Raw genomic sequence first — 22,225 nt, 5'->3', positions numbered from 1 at the left:
CTGTATTGGTATCACAAGTAGGCTTACATAACACTGCAATGAAGTCACTCTGAAAATCCCCTAGTCGCCACACCCCGGCACCTGTTTGGGTACACAAACAGAGAATTCAGAATGTCCAATTCACCTAACAGCACGTCTTTCGGGACTCATGGGAGGAAACCGGAGCACCCGGAGGAAACCCACGCAGACACAGGGAGAACGTGCAGACTCCGCACAGTGACCCGAGCCCGGAATTGGACCTGGGACCCTGCCGCTCTGAAGCAACAGTGCTAACCACTGTGCTACCATGCCACCCATATTTAGATACATTACATGTCTGCAGGGTTGAGGTAAATCTTGATTCTGACAAAGTCACAAATTTTGTCTCCTATAATTTACTTTTCAACCTTGTGTCCTAGTCTCCCGCTTAAAGATTGTGGCTCCCATTGAGTTACCTCAATGACCATCTACAACATACGAACCTGCTTAAACTGATTTCCATTGTACAGTATATTCACCTACTGACCCATGGCTGTCACACTAACAGGGCAGCTCGCACTACAGTTTCTCTGATTGGTTGTATTGCTTTTATGTATTTGGAGTTCACCATCATTTGAACAGGCACTGCAATATTTAAAAGATTTTGAAGAAAAGTATAATATATCGGATCCTGCTTCTACATTGAAAATTGTTCAGAAACCTATTCTCTGATGCACAATTAGTAATTTATTTATATGTCTGCATTTGGCTGGTGAAGGGATAAAGGGAAAAATGTCCAACATCCTATAGCAGCAGTTAGACTCCCAGTTCGATATATCATTCTGCAGTGTGCTTACACAGCAGGGCAATAATAAGTGTGTAGAGTCTTAATAATCCAAACTAAATATAGAACAAGTTAATCTATGAAGAGAATCATTCTCCATCCCAAGATCCTGGGAGGTGCTTACAATGGACACTGATATTTAAATGAAAAGACTTTTTCAGCTGAGGCACTCTGCCTGTAATTATGAGGTCCTGCTGTAGTGTTTTTTTCATGAGTGTTCTGAAAGCAAATTCAAACCGTATGCTTAGCTTCTGTACACTGGTTTGGAATTTAAATAACAGCATGAATATAATTTATTATAAATGCTTTTTGTTGTTGAACGAAAGCAGTGCCTGATCAGGTGAAGGATATGGTCTGGGTGGGGTAGAGCAAATCCTTTTCCCCAACTCCCCCACCTCAACCTTGCTGTCCTTTGGGTAAACGGTTACATATGCATCACTTCAAAACAATAAAGAGAGATGGCAACAAGAGAAGGAAAGGGTGAGTTCTTGTCACCTGTCAAACAAATTGAGACGTTGAGATTGAGATGATGGTCTTTTCCAGTGAAATAAGAATTGCCTCATGGTGTCTGTGAATGAGGGTATGTTACATACATAGAAACAATAGGAGCAAGAGGAGGCCATTCGGCTCTTCAAGCCCGCTCCACCATTCATTATGATCATGGCTGATCATCCAACTCAGTACCTTAATCCCACTTTCCCCCATATTCTTTGATCCCCTTCGCCCTAAATACTGTATCTAACTGCTGCTTGAAACATGCAATGTTTTGGACAACTACGTCTTGTGGTAACAAGTTCCACGGGCTCGCCACTCTCAGGGTGAAGAAATTTCTCCTCAACTCTGTCCTAAATGGTCGTCCCCGTATCCTCAGACTGTGACCCCTGGTTCTGGACACACCCACCATCAGGAACATCCTTCCTACATCTACACTGTCCAGTCCTGATAGAATTTTATAGGTTTCTATGAGATCCCTCCTCATTCTTCTGAACTAAAGCGAACACAATCCTAACCAATTCAATCTCTCCTCGTACGTCAGTCCTGCCATCCCAGGAATCAGTCTGGTAAACCTTCACTGCACTCCCTCTATATCTAGAACATCCTTCCTCAGATAAGGAAAACAAAACTACACACAATATTCTAGGTGTGGCCTCACCAAGACCCTATATAATTGCAGCAACACATCCCAGCTCCTGTACTCGATACCTCTCGCAATGAAGGACAGCATACCATTAACCTTCTTTACCACCTGCTGGACCTGCATGCTTACCTTCAGTGACTGGTGTATGAGGACACCCAGGTCACGTTGCACGTTTCTCTCGCCTCATTTATGGCCATTCAGATAATAGCTTGCTTTCTTGTTTTTGCTACCAAAGTGGACAACCTCACATTTATCCAAATTATACTGATCTGTCATTCATTTACCCACTTGCCCAACTTACTGAAGGATCTCTGCATCCTCCTCACAGCTCACCCTCCCACCCAACTTGGTGACATCTACAAATTTGGAGATATGACATTTTGTTCCCTCATCTAAATCAGGAATATATATTGTGAATAGCTGGGGTCCCAGCACCGATCCCTGCGGTACCCCACTAGTCACTGCCTGCCAATTGGAAAACGGCCCGTTAATTCCTACTCTTCGTTTTCTGTCTGCCAACCAGTGTTCTATCCATCTCGATACACTACCCCTAATCCCATGTGCTTGAACACTTATTAACATTGAATTTATTTTTTCATTACATGCTCACAATGTCATTCAGTGTCATGTCACTGTATTTTGCCATTAGTTAATTCAAATTTTCAGTAAATGTTTTAATGGTGGCACTGGCAAGGCCATCATTTATTGCAAAATGCTGGAAATATTCAACAGGCCTGGCAGCATCTGTGGAGAACGAAACAGAGTTAATGTTGCAGACTATGATCTTTCATCAGAAAGTCGTTTAATTAGGAGCAGGCGTAGGCCATTTGGCCCCTCAAGCCAGCTGAACCATTCAATAAGATCATGCCGATCTGATCGTGCAGAAGGAGGCCATTGAAAGAGTACTCCACCCAAGCTCACTTGTAAATGAAAATCGCTTATTGTCACAAGTAGGCTTCAAATGAAGTTACTATGAAAAGCCCCTAGTCGCCACATTCCGGCGCCTGTTCGGGGAGGCTGGTACGGGAATTGAACCGTGCTGCTGGCCTGCCTGGGTCTGCTTTCAAAGCCAGCGATTTAGCCCTGTGCTAAACCAGCCACTTCCCCGCCCTATCCCAAAATACCCTTAACCTAACCTCCGCATCTTTTTTGAACACTAAGGGGCAATTTTCAGCATGGCCAGTCCACCTAACCTGCACAGCTTTGGACCGTGGGAGGAAACCGGAGCACCCGGAGGAAACCCATGCAGACACTGGGAGAAAGTGCAAACTCCATACAGCCAGTCATCCAAGGCTGGAATTGAACCCGGGCCCCTGGAGCTGTGAGGCAGCAGTGCTAACCACTGTGCCACCCAGAGAACTGTGCCACCCATTTCTGCCTTTCCCTAATAACCTTCCACCCCCCTTATTAACCACCGGACACCAAACCCATTGCGAAGTCCCGATACCTTGCCGACAGCCTCAGCGGCTACTTGCCCCGATTCTTCCACAAATGGAAACATCCTTTCTGCATCCAACTTGTCAAGACCCCTCAGGATCTTATATTCATATAGGATCTCATTTTTGCCCCTGGAAAGGTAGCGATGAGCTGGCCCTTTCCTCACAGTTTTCCAAATTGTAAATTGTGGATTGCTGGGTCATTTTGGAGGGTAGTTATGAGTCATCCAGATTGCTGAGGATCTGAAGTCATGTAAACAGGGGAAGAATGGTAGATTTCCTTCCTTCAGAGGACATTTATGAATAAGGATGGGTTTTTAAGACGGTCCAATAGTTTTATAGTCACCATGACATGTATTTAATTCCACCTTTATATATTAAATTAATTTAATTCCCAGCTGCAGTGGTAGAATTTGAACTCGTATGTCTGGATTATTCTGCCACATGGCATGATGGTCTTTATTGCAACGAGTTTGGAGTATAGAATAAAAAAGTCTTGCTACAATTATCCAGGATTTCATTGAGACAACATCTGTAGTACTGCGTGTAGTTTTGGTTTCCGAATTGTGAAGAATGTATGAAATTGATATATATTACATTTTGTTGTTTTCATGTTATTAAAAATTGGTTGAAATGCAGAGAGTATGTCTGCTAAAGCTGTGATTAAGGTGTCATAAGATGGCGTGAGGAGGAGGGTTTCAGATTCCTGAGACATTGGGACCTGTTCTGGGGGAGGTGGGACCAGTACAAGCTGCCCGGGTTCCACCTGGGCAGGACCAGGACTCATGTCCTTGGGGGATGCTTGCTAAAGCGGTTGGAGAGGGTTTAAACTAATATGGCCGGAGGATGGGAACTTATGTAAGGATTCAGAGTAGGGGGAATCAAGAACAAAAGAAAAAGACAGCAAGGAGACTAAGAAACGTGATAGGCAGAGAAACCATTGGCCAGAATCAAATAAGGACGCAGTAAAAAATAGTAGGGTCGGAACAAGGAACATCAAAAGGATTAGCCTTCAGGTTTAGTACCTGAACCCACGGAGCATTCAAAATAAAATGGATGAATTCGTTGCGTGGATAGATGCAAGGGGATATTATATAGTCGGGATTACGGAGACATGGTTCCAAGGTGACCAAGGATGGGAACTAAACATTGAGAGCTATTCAGTTTTTAGGAAGGACAGACAGAAAGGAAAAGGTGGTTGATTAAAGAAGATATTGAAAACATATTGAGGCAAGATATTAGCTCAGACAATGTGGAATTAGTATGGTGGGGTTAAGAAACACCAAGGGGCAGAAAACATATGTAGGGGTGGTATATAGACCACCAAACTGTAGTGGTGATGTTGGAAAAATCATTAGACAGGAAATCAGAGAGGCATGTGATAAAGGAACATATGTGATTATGGGTGACTTTAATCTGCTATAGATTGGGTGAGTCAAATTAGTCACAGTACAATTGTCATGTGAATGTCCCTTTAAGAAAGGTTTTGTTTTATCACATGGCTTGCAGCACTGATTCAGTGATGTCATTTGTGGGTGGAGCTGGGCTGTGGCTGTCAGGTGAGGGGGGTTTCTTTTCGGTTTGTTCATTTGGATTGCAGGAAGTTTCCCTGTTTTCTCGGTTTTATTTTAAAGCTGTTCCAGTGAACGGACAGTACATTGGGTGGGGAAAACTGCCTTGGGAACCTTAAAGCGAGAGTTGCTTTCCAGAAGGAGTTTTGAATCTGCTGGTTGGAAACTGGACCAGAATCTCAGGGAAAGGACCAGCCCATTCAAGTGAGATTACAGTGTGCTGGGCCACGCCCTTGAAAGGGGTTTTGGTTTTATTGGATTTTGTATTGAATTGGAACAGCTGAGGGAGCTTCATTAAGAGTTATATCCATAGATTATTATAGCTGTTGTGTCTTTTCATGTTTGTCATTGATAAATTGTTACTATGTGTTTTAAAAATGTTAACTACATTCTTATAATAAACTTTGGTTTGATAAAAGAGCCTAAGGAAGTCCGATGAATCACACCTGAAGTGAAGGCCCCAGCCAAATTCAACATAAAAGTTATAGGTCAGGTGAACTTCACAATACACTTTGGAATTTCTACACCCTGGCCCATAACACAATAGAGGAGGAATTTCTGGAGTGTAAACGGGATGGTTTTCTGCGCCAGTATGTTGGGGAACTATCAAGGGAACAGGCCATCTTGGATTGGGTGTTGTGCAATGAGAAAGGATTAGTTGGCAATCTAGTTGTGAGAGAACCCCTTGGGGTTGAGTGACTAGAATATGGTAGAATTCTTTATCAAGGTGAATAGTGAGGTAGTTGATTCTGAGACCAAGGTCCTGAATCTCAATAAAGGTAACTATGATGGTATGAGGCATGAGCTGGCAATGACGGACTGGGAAACATTACTGAAAGGAAGGACAGCGGGCAGGCAATGACAGGTATTCAAGGCACGAATGGGTGAACTCAACAAGTTGTTTATTCCTATTTGGCGCAAGGGTAGAAAGGGAACTGTGGTCAAACCATGGCTTACAAGGGAAATTAGAGATAGTATTAGATTCAAAGAAGAAACATACAAGTTAGCAAGAAAAAGCATTAGACCTGAGGATTAGGAACAGTTTAAAATTCAGCAAAGGCAGACCAAGGTATTGATTGAGACGGGGAAAATACAATATGAAAACAACCTAGCGGAGAACATAAAAACTGACTAAAGGTTTCTATAGGTATGTCAAGAGATAAAGATTGACAAAAACTAATTTAGGCCCCTTGCAGTCAGAGGGAATTCATAGTGAGGAACAAAGAAATAGCTGAGGAACTAAATTCGTACTTTGCTTTCGTCTTCACAAAGGAAGACATGAATAATGTACTGGAAGTTCTGAGAAGCACAGGTTTTAGTGAGGAGCTGAAGGAGATCAGTATTAGTAGAGAAATGGTTTTGGGGTAAATGAATGGGATTGAAGGTGGATAAATCTCCAGGGCCTGATAATCTTCATCCCAGAGTACTTGAGGAAGTGGCCCAAGAAATAGATCCATTGGTGATAATTTTCCAAAATTCTTTGGACTCTAGAATAGTTCCGACAGATTGGAGGGTAGCGAATGTAACCCCGCTATTCAAAAAAGGGCAGCAGAGAGAAAACAGGGAACTATAGACCAATGAGCCTAACGCAGGAGTAGGGAGGTTGCTGGAGTCCATTATCAAGGATTTCATAGCACAGCATTTGGAAAGCAGTGATGTAATCAGATAAAGTCAGCATGGATTTATGAAAGGGAGATTATGCTAGACCAATCTGCTGAAATTTTTTGAAGATGTAACTAGTAGAGTTGACCAGGGAAAACCGGTGAATGTGGTTTACTTAGACTATCACAAAGCATTCAACAAAATCTCACATAGCAGATTACTATGTAAAGTGAAAGCTCTTAGGATTACAGATGTCTTGAGATGGATAGAAAGCTGGTTAGCAGACCGGAAGCAAAGAGTTTGAATAAATGGGTCTTTTTCCGACTGACAGGCAGTAACTAGTGGGGTACCGCAGGGATCTGTGCTGGGACCCCAACTGTTCACGTTATATATTAATGATTTGGACAACGGAACAAAATGTATTATCTTCAAGTTTGCAGATGATACAAAGTTGGGTGGTAGGGTGAGCTGTGAGGAGGATGCAGGGATTCTTCAGCGGGATTTGAACAGGCTGAGTGGCCATATGCATGGCAGATGCAGTTTAATGTGGATAAATGTGAAGTTATTTGAATTCAGAATGTCCAATTCACCTAACGAGCACGTCTTTCGGGGTGGGGGGACCTGCTGGAATTCTTGATGCTTGAAAAGGTCAAATTTAAACTGATGGGAAGGATGGAGATTCAATTCATGGGCGTTATTCATTATGCACTTTCGAGAATTGGATCACATCGAACATTAGGGGGGTTGGGGGCTGGGAGGGTTGCGGGGAGGGGGACTATGTGTTAATGGTGACTATGGGTGATTCCTGATGGCTCTTTGTCATTTGTTGTGTTAACATGCGGGCTAATGTCTAGGGGTTTGGTGGGAGGATGGGATCGCTGTTATTGATATGGGGATTGACATTACATTCGTTACTGATTATTGTTTACTGTTGGGTGTAAATTTGGGAGAAAATGTGAAAAAGGAGAATTAAAAAAATATATTTTTTTAAAAAGCACGTCTTTCGGGACTTGTGGGAGGAAACTGGAGCACCCGGAGGAAACCCACGCAGACGCGGGGAGAACATGCAGACTCTACACAGACAGTGACCCAAGCTGGGAATCGAATCTGGGAACCTGACTGATTGATTGATATTTATTGTCACATGTACCGAAGTACAGTGAAAAGTATTTTTCTGCAGCCAAGGGAAAGTACACAGTACATACATAGTAGACAAACGAATAATCAACCGAGAATATTGACAAATGGTACATCGACAAACAGTGATTGGTTACAGTGCGGAACAAGGGGTCAAACAAAGCAAAAACATGAGCAAGAATAGCACAGGGTGTCGTGAATAGTGTTCTTACAGGGAACGGATCATCCTGAGGGAGAGTCGTTGAGGAGCTGGAGCTGTGAAGCAACAGTACTCACCACTGTGCTATCATACCGCCCAGATGTACCATAGAAAACATCCTATCTGTCTGCATCACAGCCTGGTATGGCAACTGCTCTGCCCAAGATGTCAAGAAACTTCAAAGATTCGTGAACACAGCCCAGTCCATCACACAAACCTGCCTCCCATCCATTGACTCCATCTACACCTCCCGCTGCTTGGGGAAAGCGGGAAGCATAATCAAAGACCCCTCCCACCCGTGTTATTCTCTCTTCCAACTTCTTCCATTGGGCAGGAGATACAACAGTCTGAGAACACGCACTAACTAAAAACAGCTTCTTCCCCGCTATTACCAGACTCCTGAATGATCCTCTTATATGGACTGAACTGATCTCTTCACACATCTTCTCTACTGAGTAATACTGCACTCCTGTAATGCTTTACCTAAAGTCTTTGTCTATGTAACATTGTGTATTTATGTATGCCCATTTCTTTTCATGTATGGAACGATCTGTCTGGACTGTACGCAGAACAATACTTTTCACTGTACCTCGGTACACGTGATAATAAATAAATCCAATCCAATGATTTCAGTTTTGTTATGTTGGGAATGCTCAGGGCAACATAGGGAGATGGTGACATAGTGGTATTGTCACTGGACCAGTAAACCAGAAACCCAGGGTAATGCTCTGGCGGTCCGGGTTCGAATTTCCCCCACTGCAGATGGTGAAATTTGATTTCAATAAAAATCTGGAATTAAAAGTCTAATGATGAACATGAAAACATTGTCGATTGTCGTAAAAACCCATCTGGTTCACTAATGCCCTTCAGGGAAGGAAACCTGCCGTCCTTACCTGGTCTGACCTACAAGTGACTCCAGATCCACAGCAATGTGGTGGACTCTTAACTGCCCTCTGAAGGGCAATTGGGAATGGCCCAGCCAGTGATGCTCATGTCCCATGAATGAATAATAAAAACTCCTTCCTAACTGTATGCCACTGTGCTGCCACTTCGGTTTGGCCTTTCCTGTTGGTGGGACAGGACATAGAACCCCAACAGTGCAGAAGGAGACCATTAGGCCCATTGAGTCTGCACCAACTCTCCGAAAGAACACCGTACCTAGGCCAGCTCCGCCAGACACTCTGCCCTAACCCCGTAACCTAACCTGCACATTCCTGGACACTAAGGGGCAATTAATCATGGCCAATCCACCTAACCTGCAAATCTTTGGAATGTGGGTGGAAACCGGAGCACCCAGAGGAACCCAAGAAAACACTGGGAGAACGTGCAAACTCCACACTGACAAGGCCGGAATTGACCCCTAACAACTGCTTTACCATGCCTCACATATCCAGGGATCCTGATGCTGGTGTTTTGGATACTATTTTTAAGGTGTGATTCATTGACGATAACCATATAAGACTGTAATTTTGACACAAGTTCCAGATTTTAGTAAGGAAGACTTTGCAGGGTTGACAGACCTGGATTTGCAATTGTCGTTTCCGATGCCTAAGTTGGTGCTGGGTGATTCGTCCAGTTTCATTCCTTTTTGTAAACTTTGAAGAGGTTTAATACAACCGAGTAGCTTGCTGGGCCACTTCAGAGGACATTTACATTGCTGTGGGTCTGGAGCCACATGTCGGTCAGATAAGGACAGCAGATTTCCTTCCTAAAGGACATTAGTGAACCAGATGGGTTTTAATGACGATCAATAATGGTTCCATGGTCTAGCTTTTTACTTCCAGATTTGTTAACTGAATTTAAATTTAACCATCCGCCGTGGTGGGATTCAAACCCATATCTCCAGAGGGAATAATCCAGTGGCTTTACCATTATCCCACTGCCTCCTTCATTGTTTTAGTTCCTCCAACAATGACTGCTCTTCAGAAACATTGAGTTGGCTCTGAAATGCTTTCGGGGCATTTTTAGAATTATGAAGCATGTTCCAAGATCCAGGCTCTTTTTTTTTTAGTCTCTTGAGTATTTTGATCATTTTTCCTTCAACGGGCATGGGTGTCATTTGCAAGGCCAGTATTTGTTGCCCATCTCTAATTGCCCTTGAACTGAGTGGCTCACTGAGCCATTTCAGAGGCAGTTAAGAGTCAGTGCCATTGCTGTGGATCTGGAGTCACGTGTAGGCCAGACCAGGGAGGGATGGCAGATTTTCTTCCCTGAAGAAACATTAATAATAATAATTGCTTATTGTCACAAGTAGGCTTCAATGAAGTTACTGTGAAAAGCCCCTAGTCGCCACATTCCGGCGCCTGTTCAGGGAGGCTGGTACGGGACTTGAACCCACCCTGCTGCCTTGTTCTGCATTACAAGCCAGCTGTTTAACCACTGTGCTAAACCAGCCCCTTTAATAAACCAGATGGGTTTTTATGACAACCAATGATAGTTCCATTGTCACTGAGACCAGCTTTAAATGCCAGGTTTTGTTCATTGAATTTAAATTCCATCAAATGGCATGGTGAGATTTGAACCCAGAGCAATTATCCTGGGTCTCTGGATTTGGACACTTGAGAGATTGTTGGAAGCCTAAAACACGGGAGCACAGCTCAGGATAAGGGGCCAATCGTTTAGGACTGAGATGAGGCAAATTACTTCACTCAGAGTTGTGAATGCTCCATTGTGAATACATTTAAGGCTGAGATAGACTTTTGGTTCTCAAGGTGTTGAGGGACATGGGGAGCAGACAGGAAAATGGAGTTCAAACCCAGGTTCAGCCATGATCATATTGAATGGCAGAGCAGGCTGGACTGGCCAAGTCCTGCTCCTATCTCTTGTGTCCTTGTGGATTACTAGCCCAGTCACATTACCTCTATTGTCTCCCAGAGATACAAGTAAGGAAACATTTAGAAAGCATTGGCCACAATATAATTGTCTGTCACTAACCTCAAAACCTTCTGACGGAAAAAAACAATCTTTATCCAATCCAAAGGGCAAATTTAATGCCAGCAAAGTTGCAATTAATAAAACTAATCATGAGCCTTGTGAATCACTGCAGTCTTTGTGGTCATGGTACATTCATGATGTTCTTGGGAAATTGCAGGGTACTTGAAGTGACAATGAAGGAACAACAATATATATTCAAGTTGGGTTAGTGTGTTGCCAAGCTATTGCTGCTCTTTTCCTTCTCATGGCACAGAGAGTGAGAAAGGGGAGCTTGGGGTGGCGCTGTTGAGTTTCGTCAGTCCCATTCTGTCGGTTGCGGCTGCTGCTGCATCCGTGTGCCAGTGATGGAGAGAGTGCCTCATAGATAAAGCAATGGTTGTGACCAACATAGTAGCCATAGAGATATAGAATCATACAGCACAGAAAAGGCCCTTCGGCCCATGCATCTGCGCCAGTCAAAAACAACCATCTAACGATTCTAATCCCATTTTCCAGCACTTGGCCCGTAGCCTTGTATGCCTTATGATTGCAAGTGCACTTTTAAATGCTACTAAAATGAAATGAAATGAAGTTATGAGGGTCTCTGCCTCCACCTCCCTTTCCGACAGCGAATTCCAAACTCCCACCACCCTCTGGGTGAAAAAGCTTTCCCTCGCATCTCCTCTAAACCTCCTACCCCTTACCTTCAATCTATGCCCCCTGGTCATTGATCCCTCCACCAAGGGGAAAGTTTCTCCCTGTCTACTCTATCTATGCTCCTTATAATTTTATACATCTCAATCATGGCCCTCAGTCTCCTCTGCTCCAAGGAAAACAACCCCAGTCTATCCAGTCCTTCATTGTATGAAGAGAGAATGGTGGAGAGCAGAACACAAAGATTTAAATAAAGGGAAATCTCTCTGGATGGAGATGTGTTGAGAGAGGTGTATCATAGAGGTTTGCATTCGTACTATTCTTATTATCTAGATAACTAGACTGGATTTGAGAATGGTATAATTTTAAAATTTGCTAATTGCCCCAAACAGTTAGGTACAGAAAACCACGGTGAGGACAATGGAATATTGCAGGATAGAGGCCAACAGGATGGACAAATGTATTATCAGCAAGAAGCAGTTATATTTTGTGTTTTAAAAAAATACTTTGTGGAAGTAAAGAATACAGTTGGAAGTGAGAAGATTTTAAATAAATTAGAGTGACGTTGGTCATTGCAATTGACAATACAATTGAAAGGACAGTGAAAAAAAATCAGAATAATCCATTATTTTCTATCTTGAGATGTGGACAGAAATTAAAGGGGGTAATGAAGAATTTATTCAGGCAAGACCAGAGTTAGAGTGCAGTTGCAGTATTGTGTATGGCTTTGGGTGTCTCACTATAGGAGGCTCTAAAAGCAGTGGAAAAGCTGCTGTGTATATTCAGTCAGCTGTTCCCACAGATGAGAAGAAAAGAGAAACTTGTATTTACATTGTGCCTTTCACGGCCTCAGGACATCCCAAAGCGCTTTATCCGCACTTAAATACTCTCTGAAATCATCACTGTAATGAAGGAAACATGGCAGCTAGTTTGAGCAGCGCAGTATCAGTGGGATCAGGTCCATATTAAAGAATTCAGCGGCCAACCTAGTCAAGTATGCCACTACTGTCACAGGCTTCATCAGTAAGTGTGCCGGAAGACTGCTTGCCAAAGAAGGCCATAGGTGTGTTCCCCATGGAAACCATGGTTTAACCAGAAGGTCCACTCCTGACTGAAGTTCAGGCCTGAGGTTTTCAAGAAGGGTGACCCTGACCTACACGAGAAATCTAGGCACGACCTCCGCAAAGCCAAGAGTCAATATCGGGAGTCCCAGACTTGTGGCAAGCTTTAAACAATATAACGGGCTACAAAACAAAGCCAAGTAGAATCTCCGGCAACAGAACACCCCTCCCTGATGAACTCTATGCATTCTATGCTTGTTTCGAGCAGGAAGTCAACGAACCATTGTCACCTGCCCCAACAGCCTCGCCAAAGCCTCCGAAGTTAGATCGACCTTGAAAAGGAACCCACCGAGCGCAACGGACCCTGACGGATCCTACGCGGACCAACTGGTGGGTGTGTTTGCTACTCAGTTCCGATATTCCCACCTGCTGCAAGAAAACCACCATCATACTGGTGCAACATGCTTCAACGACTGCCGACCGGTGGCCCTGACATCTATCAGTATGAAGTACTTAGGGAGGTTAGTCATAGAACATAGAACGATACAGCGCAGTACAGGCCCTTCGGCCCACGATGTTGCACCGAAACAAAAGCCATCAAACCTACACTATGCCATTATCATCCATATGTTTATCCAATAAACTTTTAAATGCCCTCAATGTTGGTGAGTTCACTACTGTTGCAGGTAGGGCATTCCACTGCCTCACTACTCTTTGCGTAAAGAACCTACCTCTGTCCTATATCTATTACCCCTCAGTTTAAAGCTATGTCCTCGTGCCAGCCATTTCCATCCGCGGGAGAAGGCTCTCACTGTCCACCCTATCTAACCCCCTGATCATTTTGTATGCCTCTATTAAGTCTCCTCTTAACCTTCTTCTCTCCAACGAAAACAACCTCAAGTCCATCAGCCTTTCCTCATAAGATTTTCCCTCCATACCAGGCAACATCCTGGTAAATCTCCTCTGCACCCGCTCCAAAGCCTCCACGTCCTTCCTATAATGCGGTGACCAGAACTGTACGCAATACCCCAAATGCGGCCATACCAGAGTTTTGTACAGCTGCAACATGACCTCCTGACTCCGGAACTCAATCCCTCTACCAATAAAGGCCAACACTCCATAGGCCTTCTTCACAACCCTATCAACCTGGGTGGCAACTTTCAGGGATCTATGTACATGGACACCTAGATCCCTCTGCTCATCCACACTTTCAAGAACTTTACCATTAGCCAAATATTCCGCATTCCTGTTATTCCTTCCAAAGTGAATCACCTCACACTTCTCTACATTAAACTCCATTTGCCACCTCTCAGCCCAGCTCTGCAGCTTATCTATATCCCTCTGTAACCTGCTACATCCTTCCACACTGTCGACAACCCCACCGACTTTAGTATCGTCTGCAAATTTACTCACCCACCCTTCTACGCCTTCCTCTAGGTCATTGATAAAAATGACAAACAGCAACGGCCCCAGAACAGATCCTTGTGGTACTCCACTTGTAACTGAACTCCATTCTGAACATTTCCCATCAACCACCACCCTCTGTCTTCTTTCAGCTAGCCAATTTCTGATCCACATCTCTAAATCACCCTCAATCCCCAGCCTCCGTATTTTCTGCAATAGCCTACCGTGGAGAACCTTATCAAACGCTTTGCTGAAATCCATATACACCACATCAACTGCTCTACCCTCGTCTACCTGTTCAGTCACCTTCTCAAAGAACTCGATAAGGTTTGTGAGGCATGACCTACCCTTCACAAAGCCATGCTGACTATCCCTGATCATATTATTCCTATCTAGATGATTATAAATCTTGTCTCTTATAATCCCCTCCAAGACTTTACCCACTACAGACGTGAGGCTCACCGGCCTATAGTTGCCGGGGTTGTCTCTGCTTCCCTTTTTGAACAAAGGGACCACATTTGCTATCCTCCAGTCCTCTGGCACTATTCCTGTAGCCAATGATGACATAAAAATCAAAGCCAAAGGTCCAGCAATCTCTTCCCTGGCCTCCCAGAGAATCCTTGGATAAATCCCATCAGGCCCCGGGGACTTACCTATTTTCAGCCTGTCCAGAATTGCCAACACCTCTTCCCTACATACCTCAATGCCATCTATTCTAATAGCCTGGGTCTCAGCATTCTCCTCCACAACATTATCTTTTTCCTGAGTGAATACTGACGAAAAATATTCATTTAGTATCTCGCCTATCTCTTCAGACTCCACACACAACTTCCCATCCCTGTCATGGGAAGTCATGGGACACATTAGCTCCAAACTTCCAGATTACCTTGATCCACTGCAATTTGCATACCGCCACAACTGGTCCACAACAGATGTTATCTTTCTGCCCTACACTCATCCATGGAGCATCTCGACAACAAGGACTCCTACATCAGACTCCTATTCATTGACTACAGCTCTGCCTTCAACACCATAATCCCAGCCAAGCTCATATCAAAGCTCCAAAACCTAGGACTTGGCTCCCTCCCTCTGCAACTGAATCCTCGACTTCCTGACCCACAGACCACAAATAGTAAGGATAACCAACGAGAAGACTGCGTACTTAGACCCCTACTATACTCCTTATACACACACGACTGTGTGGCAAAATTAAGCTCCAGCTCCATCTAAATGTTTGCTGATGACGAACAACGATGAGTCAGAATACAGGAGGGAGATAGAAAATCTAGTGGCATGGTGCAATGGCAACAATCTCTCCCTCAATGTCAGAAAAACTAAGGAGCTGGTCATTGACTTAAGGAAGCAAACTATCGTACACACTCCTGTCTGAACCAATGGTGCCAAGGTGGAGATGGTTGACAGCTTCAAATTCCTAGGTGTAAACATGACCAACAATCTGTCCTGGTCCACCCACATCGACACTACGGCCAAAAAAGCACAACAGCGCCTATACTTCCTCAGGAAGTTGAGGAAATACAACATGTTCACATTGACTGTTAGCAATTTTTATAGATGCATCCTATCTGGCTGCATCACAGCCTGGTATGGCAACTGCTCGGCCCAAGACCGTAAGAAACGAGAGTCCATCATGCGAACCTGCTCCCATACATTGACCCTGCCTACACCTCCCGCCCCCTTGGGAAAGCGGGCAGCATAATCAAAGACCCCTTCCACCCGGGTTATTCTCTCTTCCAACCTCTTCCATTAGGCAGAAGATACAGAAATCTGAGAACACGCACCATCAGATTCAAAAACAACTTCTTCCCCCCCCTGTTACCAGACTCCTGAATAGCCCTCTTATGGACAGCACGGGCAGGATTCTCTGATCCTGAGGCTAAGTATTGACGCCGTCGTAAAAGGCCCCCAGGAGCAGTGCTTCTGAGCCCCTCAGTAGGCCAGCATGGCACTGGAGCGACCCACGCCGCTCCAGCTGCCGATACCGGCGGCAAATGGGCACCGCGGGTCTGCGCATGCGCACTGCGACTGCACGCATGCGCACGGTGGCTTCCCCGACGCAACATGCCATAGGGCTGCAGGGGCCGGCGCGGAGCAAAAGAGGCCCCCAGCCCAAGAGGCCAGCCCGCCGATCGGTAGGCCCCGATCGCGGGCCAGGCCACAGCGGAGGCCCCCCCCCCCCCCCCCAGGCCGCTCCCAGAAGGATGCACGCCGAGGTCCCACCGGGTAAGACCACACGTGGACGCCACCGGCGGGACTCGGAATTTTTTGCGGCCATTCGGCCCATCACGGGCGGAGAATTGCCGGGAGGGCCGCATAGAGCAACCGGCGCCAATGGCACCGTTTCTCCGCTCTCCGGAGAATCGTCGGGGCGGCGTAGCGCGATTCGCGCCCGGCCCGCCGTGGGCTGAGAGAATCTTGCCCCAGGTCTCTCCACGCATCTTCACTACCGTGCAGCACTACACTCTGTATGCTTCACCCCATGTCTTATGTCTATGTATTTCCATTGTGTATTTATATATGTCCTTTGGTTTCATGAATAGAACAATCTGCCTGGACTGTACACAGAATAATACTTTTCAAGTGGCACGTGACAACAAATCTAAATGTCCCACTGCAGCAGTGAGGTAATCCAGTGACTGGATGTGTTTTAGATTTTGGTTACAGGTAACAATCACCAGGCTCCCTTTGATCTTTCTCGAATATATGCTTGCGACCACTTTGTCCCCCTGGGAATGTAATCAGGACTTTGGTTTAACAACTCATCTGAAAGTTGGCACCTCTGACAGTGTAGCACCCCATCAGTTTGATGTTGGAATGTCAGCCTTGGTTATCTCGAGTCTCTGGACAGTGACTTGAAAGTAAAACCATTTGAATCTGAGTTCCAGTCACAAAATGTAATTGTACTCCGATATTGAGAGTTGTGTTCCTAGAAAGTGTGGAGATTGAATTGAACTATTTAAGTAATGCCCTCCAAGTTTACCAGTATTCACAATGTTCAAATGCAAAGTGTGGCCCTTGGATAATTGGAGGGCTGCTGATGCCTTTGGAAGCTTTCCACAGAAAGAGTTACTGGACCACAGCGGAGAGAGTCAAATTTTGTTTAAAAGTTATTGATTAGGTGTCATGAGCACTGGTGTACAGTTGGCCTTGAAAACACTGAACTGCAGCTTTAACCCCCCCCCCCCCCCGATGACTCGACTGCAGCTTCCAACAAATGTTTCGAAGACGTTCGTCAAAAATAGGTTTTCAATATTTCTTTTTCTATGCACTCCACAAGCAGTGTTCAGCAAGATTGATGGTGACCTCTGGATTTGGGAGAAACATATTATTGTACCATTTCATCATTTCTTCCCATTTGAATTCTCACTTTTCAATGGTGAGGGGAGTATTTTTGCCATTATTATTACCCTTTCAAATTTGCTCTCCAGTTTCCCTCGGTGTTCAATTTGCGCCCTCATGCTTCCGTACAGTTCCACAGTACCAACAATCCTCAGGGTACCTTGTTAGCAGATTATTAATAAATCTGCTTCCACCACCCTTTCAAGCGAAGCATTGCAGATCATTTTAACTTGCTGTGTAAGAACTTTTTACCGAATGTCGTCTCGGGTTCTTTTGCCAATTACCTTAAATAAAAGATCAGCATAACTTCCTTGTTTTCGCACTTAATTTATTAAACCAAGGACGTTGTTAAGTATGCCTCTTTAACATCCCTCTCAACTTGTCTCGCCACCCTAAGAAGAGTCAGAGTGGATTTGGAACATTAACTCCGTTCCCCTTTCCACAGATGCTGCCAGACCTGTTTTTTCCAACCTTTTCTGTTCTTATTTCAAATTGACTAAATTTTGTTCGTAGATGTAGAGACTACAGTGGAAGATATAGGAGGGATATCAGAGGTAGGTTCTTTACCCAGAGAGTATTGGGGGCATGGAATGCACTGCCTGTGGAAGTAGTTGAGTCGGAAACATTAGGGACCTTCAAGCAGCTATTGGATAGGTACATGGATGACGGTAAAATGATATAGTGTAGATTTATTTGTTCTTAAGGGCAGCACGGTAGCATTGTGGATCGCGCAATTGCTTCACAGCTCCATGGTCCCAGGTTCGATTCCGGCTTGGGTCATTGTCTGTGCGGAGTCTGCACGTCCTCCCCGTGTCTGCGTGGGTTTCCTCCGGGTGCTCCGGTTTCCTCCCACAGTCCAAAGATGTGCGGGTTAGGTGAATTGGCCAATGATAAATTGCCCTTAATGTCCAAATTGCCCTTGGTGTTGGGTGGAGGTGTTGAGTTTGGGTATGGTGCTCTTTCCAAGAGCCGGTGCAGACTCAAAGGGCCGAATGGCCTCCTTCTGCACTGTAAATTCAATGATAATCTATGATTAATCTAGGACAAAGGTTCGGCACAACATCGTGGGCCGAAGGGCCTGTTCTGTGCTGTATTTTCTATGTTCTATGTTAAGATGAAGACAAATTGCATGAACATCACGTGCACTTTATGAGGACTTCACCATCCCGTTCTAACCAGGCAGTATCAGGTGCCATTTCACATAATTTTGGTATCTTGCACGAGTGGGTGAAAAGAGAACCCGGAGTCAGTAACCACCAACTAAAAGAGGAGCAGAGAGACCATTCACACAGAGAGGAGCAGAGAGACCATTCACACTGAGAGAGGAGCAGAGACACCATTCACACTGACAGGAGCAGAGGGAACATTCACACTGAGCGAGGAGCAGAGGGACCAGTCACACAGAGAGAGGAGCAGAGGGACCATTCACACTGAGAGAGGAGCAGAGGGAGCATTCACACTGAGAGAGGAGCAGAGAGACCATTCACACTGAGAGGAGCAGAGGGACCATTCACACTGAGAGAGGAGCAGAGGGACTATTCACAGTGAGAGAGGAGCAAAGAGACCATTCACACAGAGAGGAGCAGAGAGACCATTCACAGTGAGAGGAGCAGAGGGACCATTCACACAGAGAGGAGCAGAGGGACCATTCACACTGAGAGAGGAGCAAAGGGACCATTCACACTGAGAGAGGAGCAGAGGGACCATTCACACAGAGAGGAGCAGAGGGACCAATCACACTGAGAGAGGAGCAGAGAGACCATTCACACTGAGAGAGGAGCAGAGGGACCATTAATACTGAGAGAGGAGCAGAGAGACCATTCACACAGAGAGGAGCAGAGGGACCATTCACACTGAGAGAGGAGCAGAGGGACCATTCACACTGAGAGGAGCAGAGGGACCATTCATACTGAGAGAGGAGCAGAGAGACCATTCACACAGAGAGGAGCAGAGGGACCATTCACAGTGAGAGGAGCAGAGAGACCATTCACACTGAGAGAGGAGCAGAGGGACCATTCACACTGAGAGAGGAGCAGAGGGACCATTCACAGTGAGAGGAGCAGAGAGACCATTCACACTGAGAGAGGAGCAGAGCGACCATTCACACTGAGAGAGGAGCAGAGGGACCATTCACACTGAGAGAGGAGCAGAGGGACCATTCACACTGAGAGTGGAGCAGAGAGAACATTCACACTGAGAGAGGAGCAGAGGGACCATTCACACTGAGAGAGGAGCAGAGAGACCATTCACACTGAGAGAGGAGCAGAGAGACCATTCACACAGAGGAGCAGAGAGAACATTCACACTGCGAGAGGCGCAGTGGGACCATTCACACTGAGAGAGGAGCAGAGAGACCATTCACACTGAGAGGAGCAGAGGGACCATTCACAGTGAGAGAGGAGCAGAGAGACCATTCACACTGAGAGGAGCAGAGGGACCATTCACAGTGAGAGGAGCAGAGGGACCATTCCCGCTGCGAGAGGGGCAGAGAGACCATTCACACTGAGAGAGGAGCAGAGAGACCATTCACACTGAGGAGCAGAGGGACCATTCACACTGAGGAGCAGAGGGACCATTCACACTGAGAGGAGCAGAGAGACCATTCACACTGAGAGAGGAGCAGAGGGACCATTCACACTGAGAGGAGCAGAGAGACCATTCACACTGAGAGAGGAGCAGAGAGACCATTCACACTGAGAGAGGAGCAGAGGGACCATTCACAGTGAGAGAGGAGCAGAGGGACCATTCACAGTGAGAGAGGAGCAGAGAGACCATTCACACTGAGAGGAGCAGAGGGACCATTCACACTGAGAGAGGAGCAGAGAGACCATTCACACTGAGAGGAGCAGAGAGACCATTCACACAGAGAGGAGCAGAGAGACCATTCACACTGAGAGGAGCAAAGGGACCATTCACACTGAGAGGAGCAGAGAGACCATTCACACTGAGAGGAGCAGAGGGACCATTCACAGTGAGAGGAGCAGAGAGACCATTCACACTGAGAGGGGAGCAGAGAGACCATTCACACTGAGAGGAGCAGAGAGACCATTCACACTGAGAGAGGAGCAGAGGGACCATTCACAGTGAGAGAGGAGCAGAGAGACCATTCACACTGAGAGAGGAGCAGAGAGACCATTCACACTGAGAGGAGCAGAGAGACCATTCACACTGAGAGAGGAGCAGAGGGACCATTCACAGTGAGAGGAGCAGAGGGACCATTCACACAGAGAGGAGCAGAGGGACCATTCACACAGAGAGGAGCAGAGAGACCATTCACAGTGAGAGAAGAGCAGAGGGACCATTCACACTGAGAGGAGCAGAGAGACCATTCATACTGAGAGAGGAGCAAAGAGACTATTCACACTGAGAGGAGCAGAGGGACCATTCACAGTGAGAGGAGCAGAGGGACCATTCACACTGAGAGGAGCAGAGGGACCATTCACAGTGAGAGGAGCAGAGAGACCATTCACACAGAGAGGAGCAGAGAGAACATTCACACTGCGAGAGGCGCAGTGGGACCATTCACACTGAGAGAGGAGCAGAGAGACCATTCACACTGAGAGGAGCAGAGGGACCATTCACAGTGAGAGAGGAGCAGAGAGACCATTCACACTGAGAGGAGCAGAGGGACCATTCACAGTGAGAGGAGCAGAGGGACCATTCCCGCTGCGAGAGGGGCAGAGAGACCATTCACACTGAGAGAGGAGCAGAGAGACCATTCACACTGAGGAGCAGAGGGACCATTCACACTGAGAGGAGCAGAGAAACCATTCACACTGAGAGAGGAGCAGAGGGACCATTCACACTGAGAGGAGCAGAGAGACCATTCACACTGAGAGAGGAGCAGAGAGACCATTCACACAGAGAGAGGAGCAGAGGGACCATTCACACTGAGGAGCAGAGGGACCATTCACACTGAGAGGAGCAGAGAGACCATTCACACTGAGAGAGGAGCAGAGGGACCATTCACACTGAGAGGAGCAGAGAGACCATTCACACTGAGAGAGGAGCAGAGAGACCATTCACACTGAGAGAGGAGCAGAGGGACCATTCACAGTGAGAGAGGAGCAGAGGGACCATTCACAGTGAGAGAGGAGCAGAGAGACCATTCACACTGAGAGGAGCAGAGGGACCATTCACACAGAGAGGAGCAGAGGGACCATTCACACAGAGAGGAGCAGAGGGACCATTCACACTGAGAGGAGCAGAGGGACCATTCACACTGAGAGGAGCAGAGAGACCATTCACACAGAGAGGAGCAGAGAGACCATTCACACTGAGAGGAGCAGAGGGACCATTCACACTGAGAGGAGCAGAGAGACCATTCACACTGAGAGGAGCAGAGGGACCATTCACAGTGAGAGGAGCAGAGAGACCATTCACACTGAGAGAGGAGCAGAGGGACCATTCACACAGAGAGGAGCAGAGGGACCATTCACACAGAGAGGAGCAGAGAGACCATTCACAGTGAGAGAAGAGCAGAGGGACCATTCACACTGAGAGGAGCAGAGAGACCATTCATACTGAGAGAGGAGCAAAGAGACTATTCACACTGAGAGGAGCAGAGAGACCATTCACAGTGAGAGAGGAGCAGAGAGACCATTCACACTGAGAGAGGAGCAGAGAGACCATTCACACTGAGAGAGGAGCAGAGGGACCATTCACTGAGAGAGGAGCAGAGAGACCATTCACACTGAGAGAGGAGCAGAGAGACCATTCACACTGAGAGAGGAGCAGAGAGACCATTCACACTGAGAGGAGCAGAGAGACCATTCACACTGAGAGGAGCAGAGAGACCATTCACACTGAGAGAGGAGCAGAGAGACCATTCACACAGAGGGGAGCAGAGGGACCATTCACACTGAGAGGAGCAGAGAGACCATTCACACTGAGAGAGGAGCAGAGGGACCATTCACACTGAGAGGAGCAGAGAGACCATTCACAGTGAGAG

The 22,225-nt window shown here is 46.2% G+C and overlaps 1 protein-coding gene across 6 annotated transcripts in view; it reads left to right on the top strand.

The window, feature by feature from the left end:
* Nucleotides 1-22,225, top strand: part of disp1 (dispatched homolog 1 (Drosophila)) — a 741,843-nt gene that overhangs the window by 293,309 nt on the left and 426,309 nt on the right. The window contains exon 1 of one of the 6 annotated variants that reach the window (XM_072500252.1): nt 12,799-12,903. The exons of the other annotated variants lie outside the window; for them this stretch is intronic. The gene's annotated coding sequence lies outside the window, so the exon portion shown is untranslated. Of the gene's footprint in view, nt 1-12,798; nt 12,904-22,225 lie in introns of those variants that run through there. 6 annotated transcript variants of the gene reach the window in all.

The sequence above is a fragment of the Scyliorhinus torazame genome, chromosome 4 (assembly GCF_047496885.1).
Source record: "Scyliorhinus torazame isolate Kashiwa2021f chromosome 4, sScyTor2.1, whole genome shotgun sequence".
In the NCBI taxonomy this organism is placed as follows: Eukaryota; Metazoa; Chordata; class Chondrichthyes; order Carcharhiniformes; family Scyliorhinidae; genus Scyliorhinus; species Scyliorhinus torazame.
The sequence above is the reverse complement of the archived record's forward strand: the minus strand, read 5'-3'. Positions and strand labels throughout refer to the sequence as shown.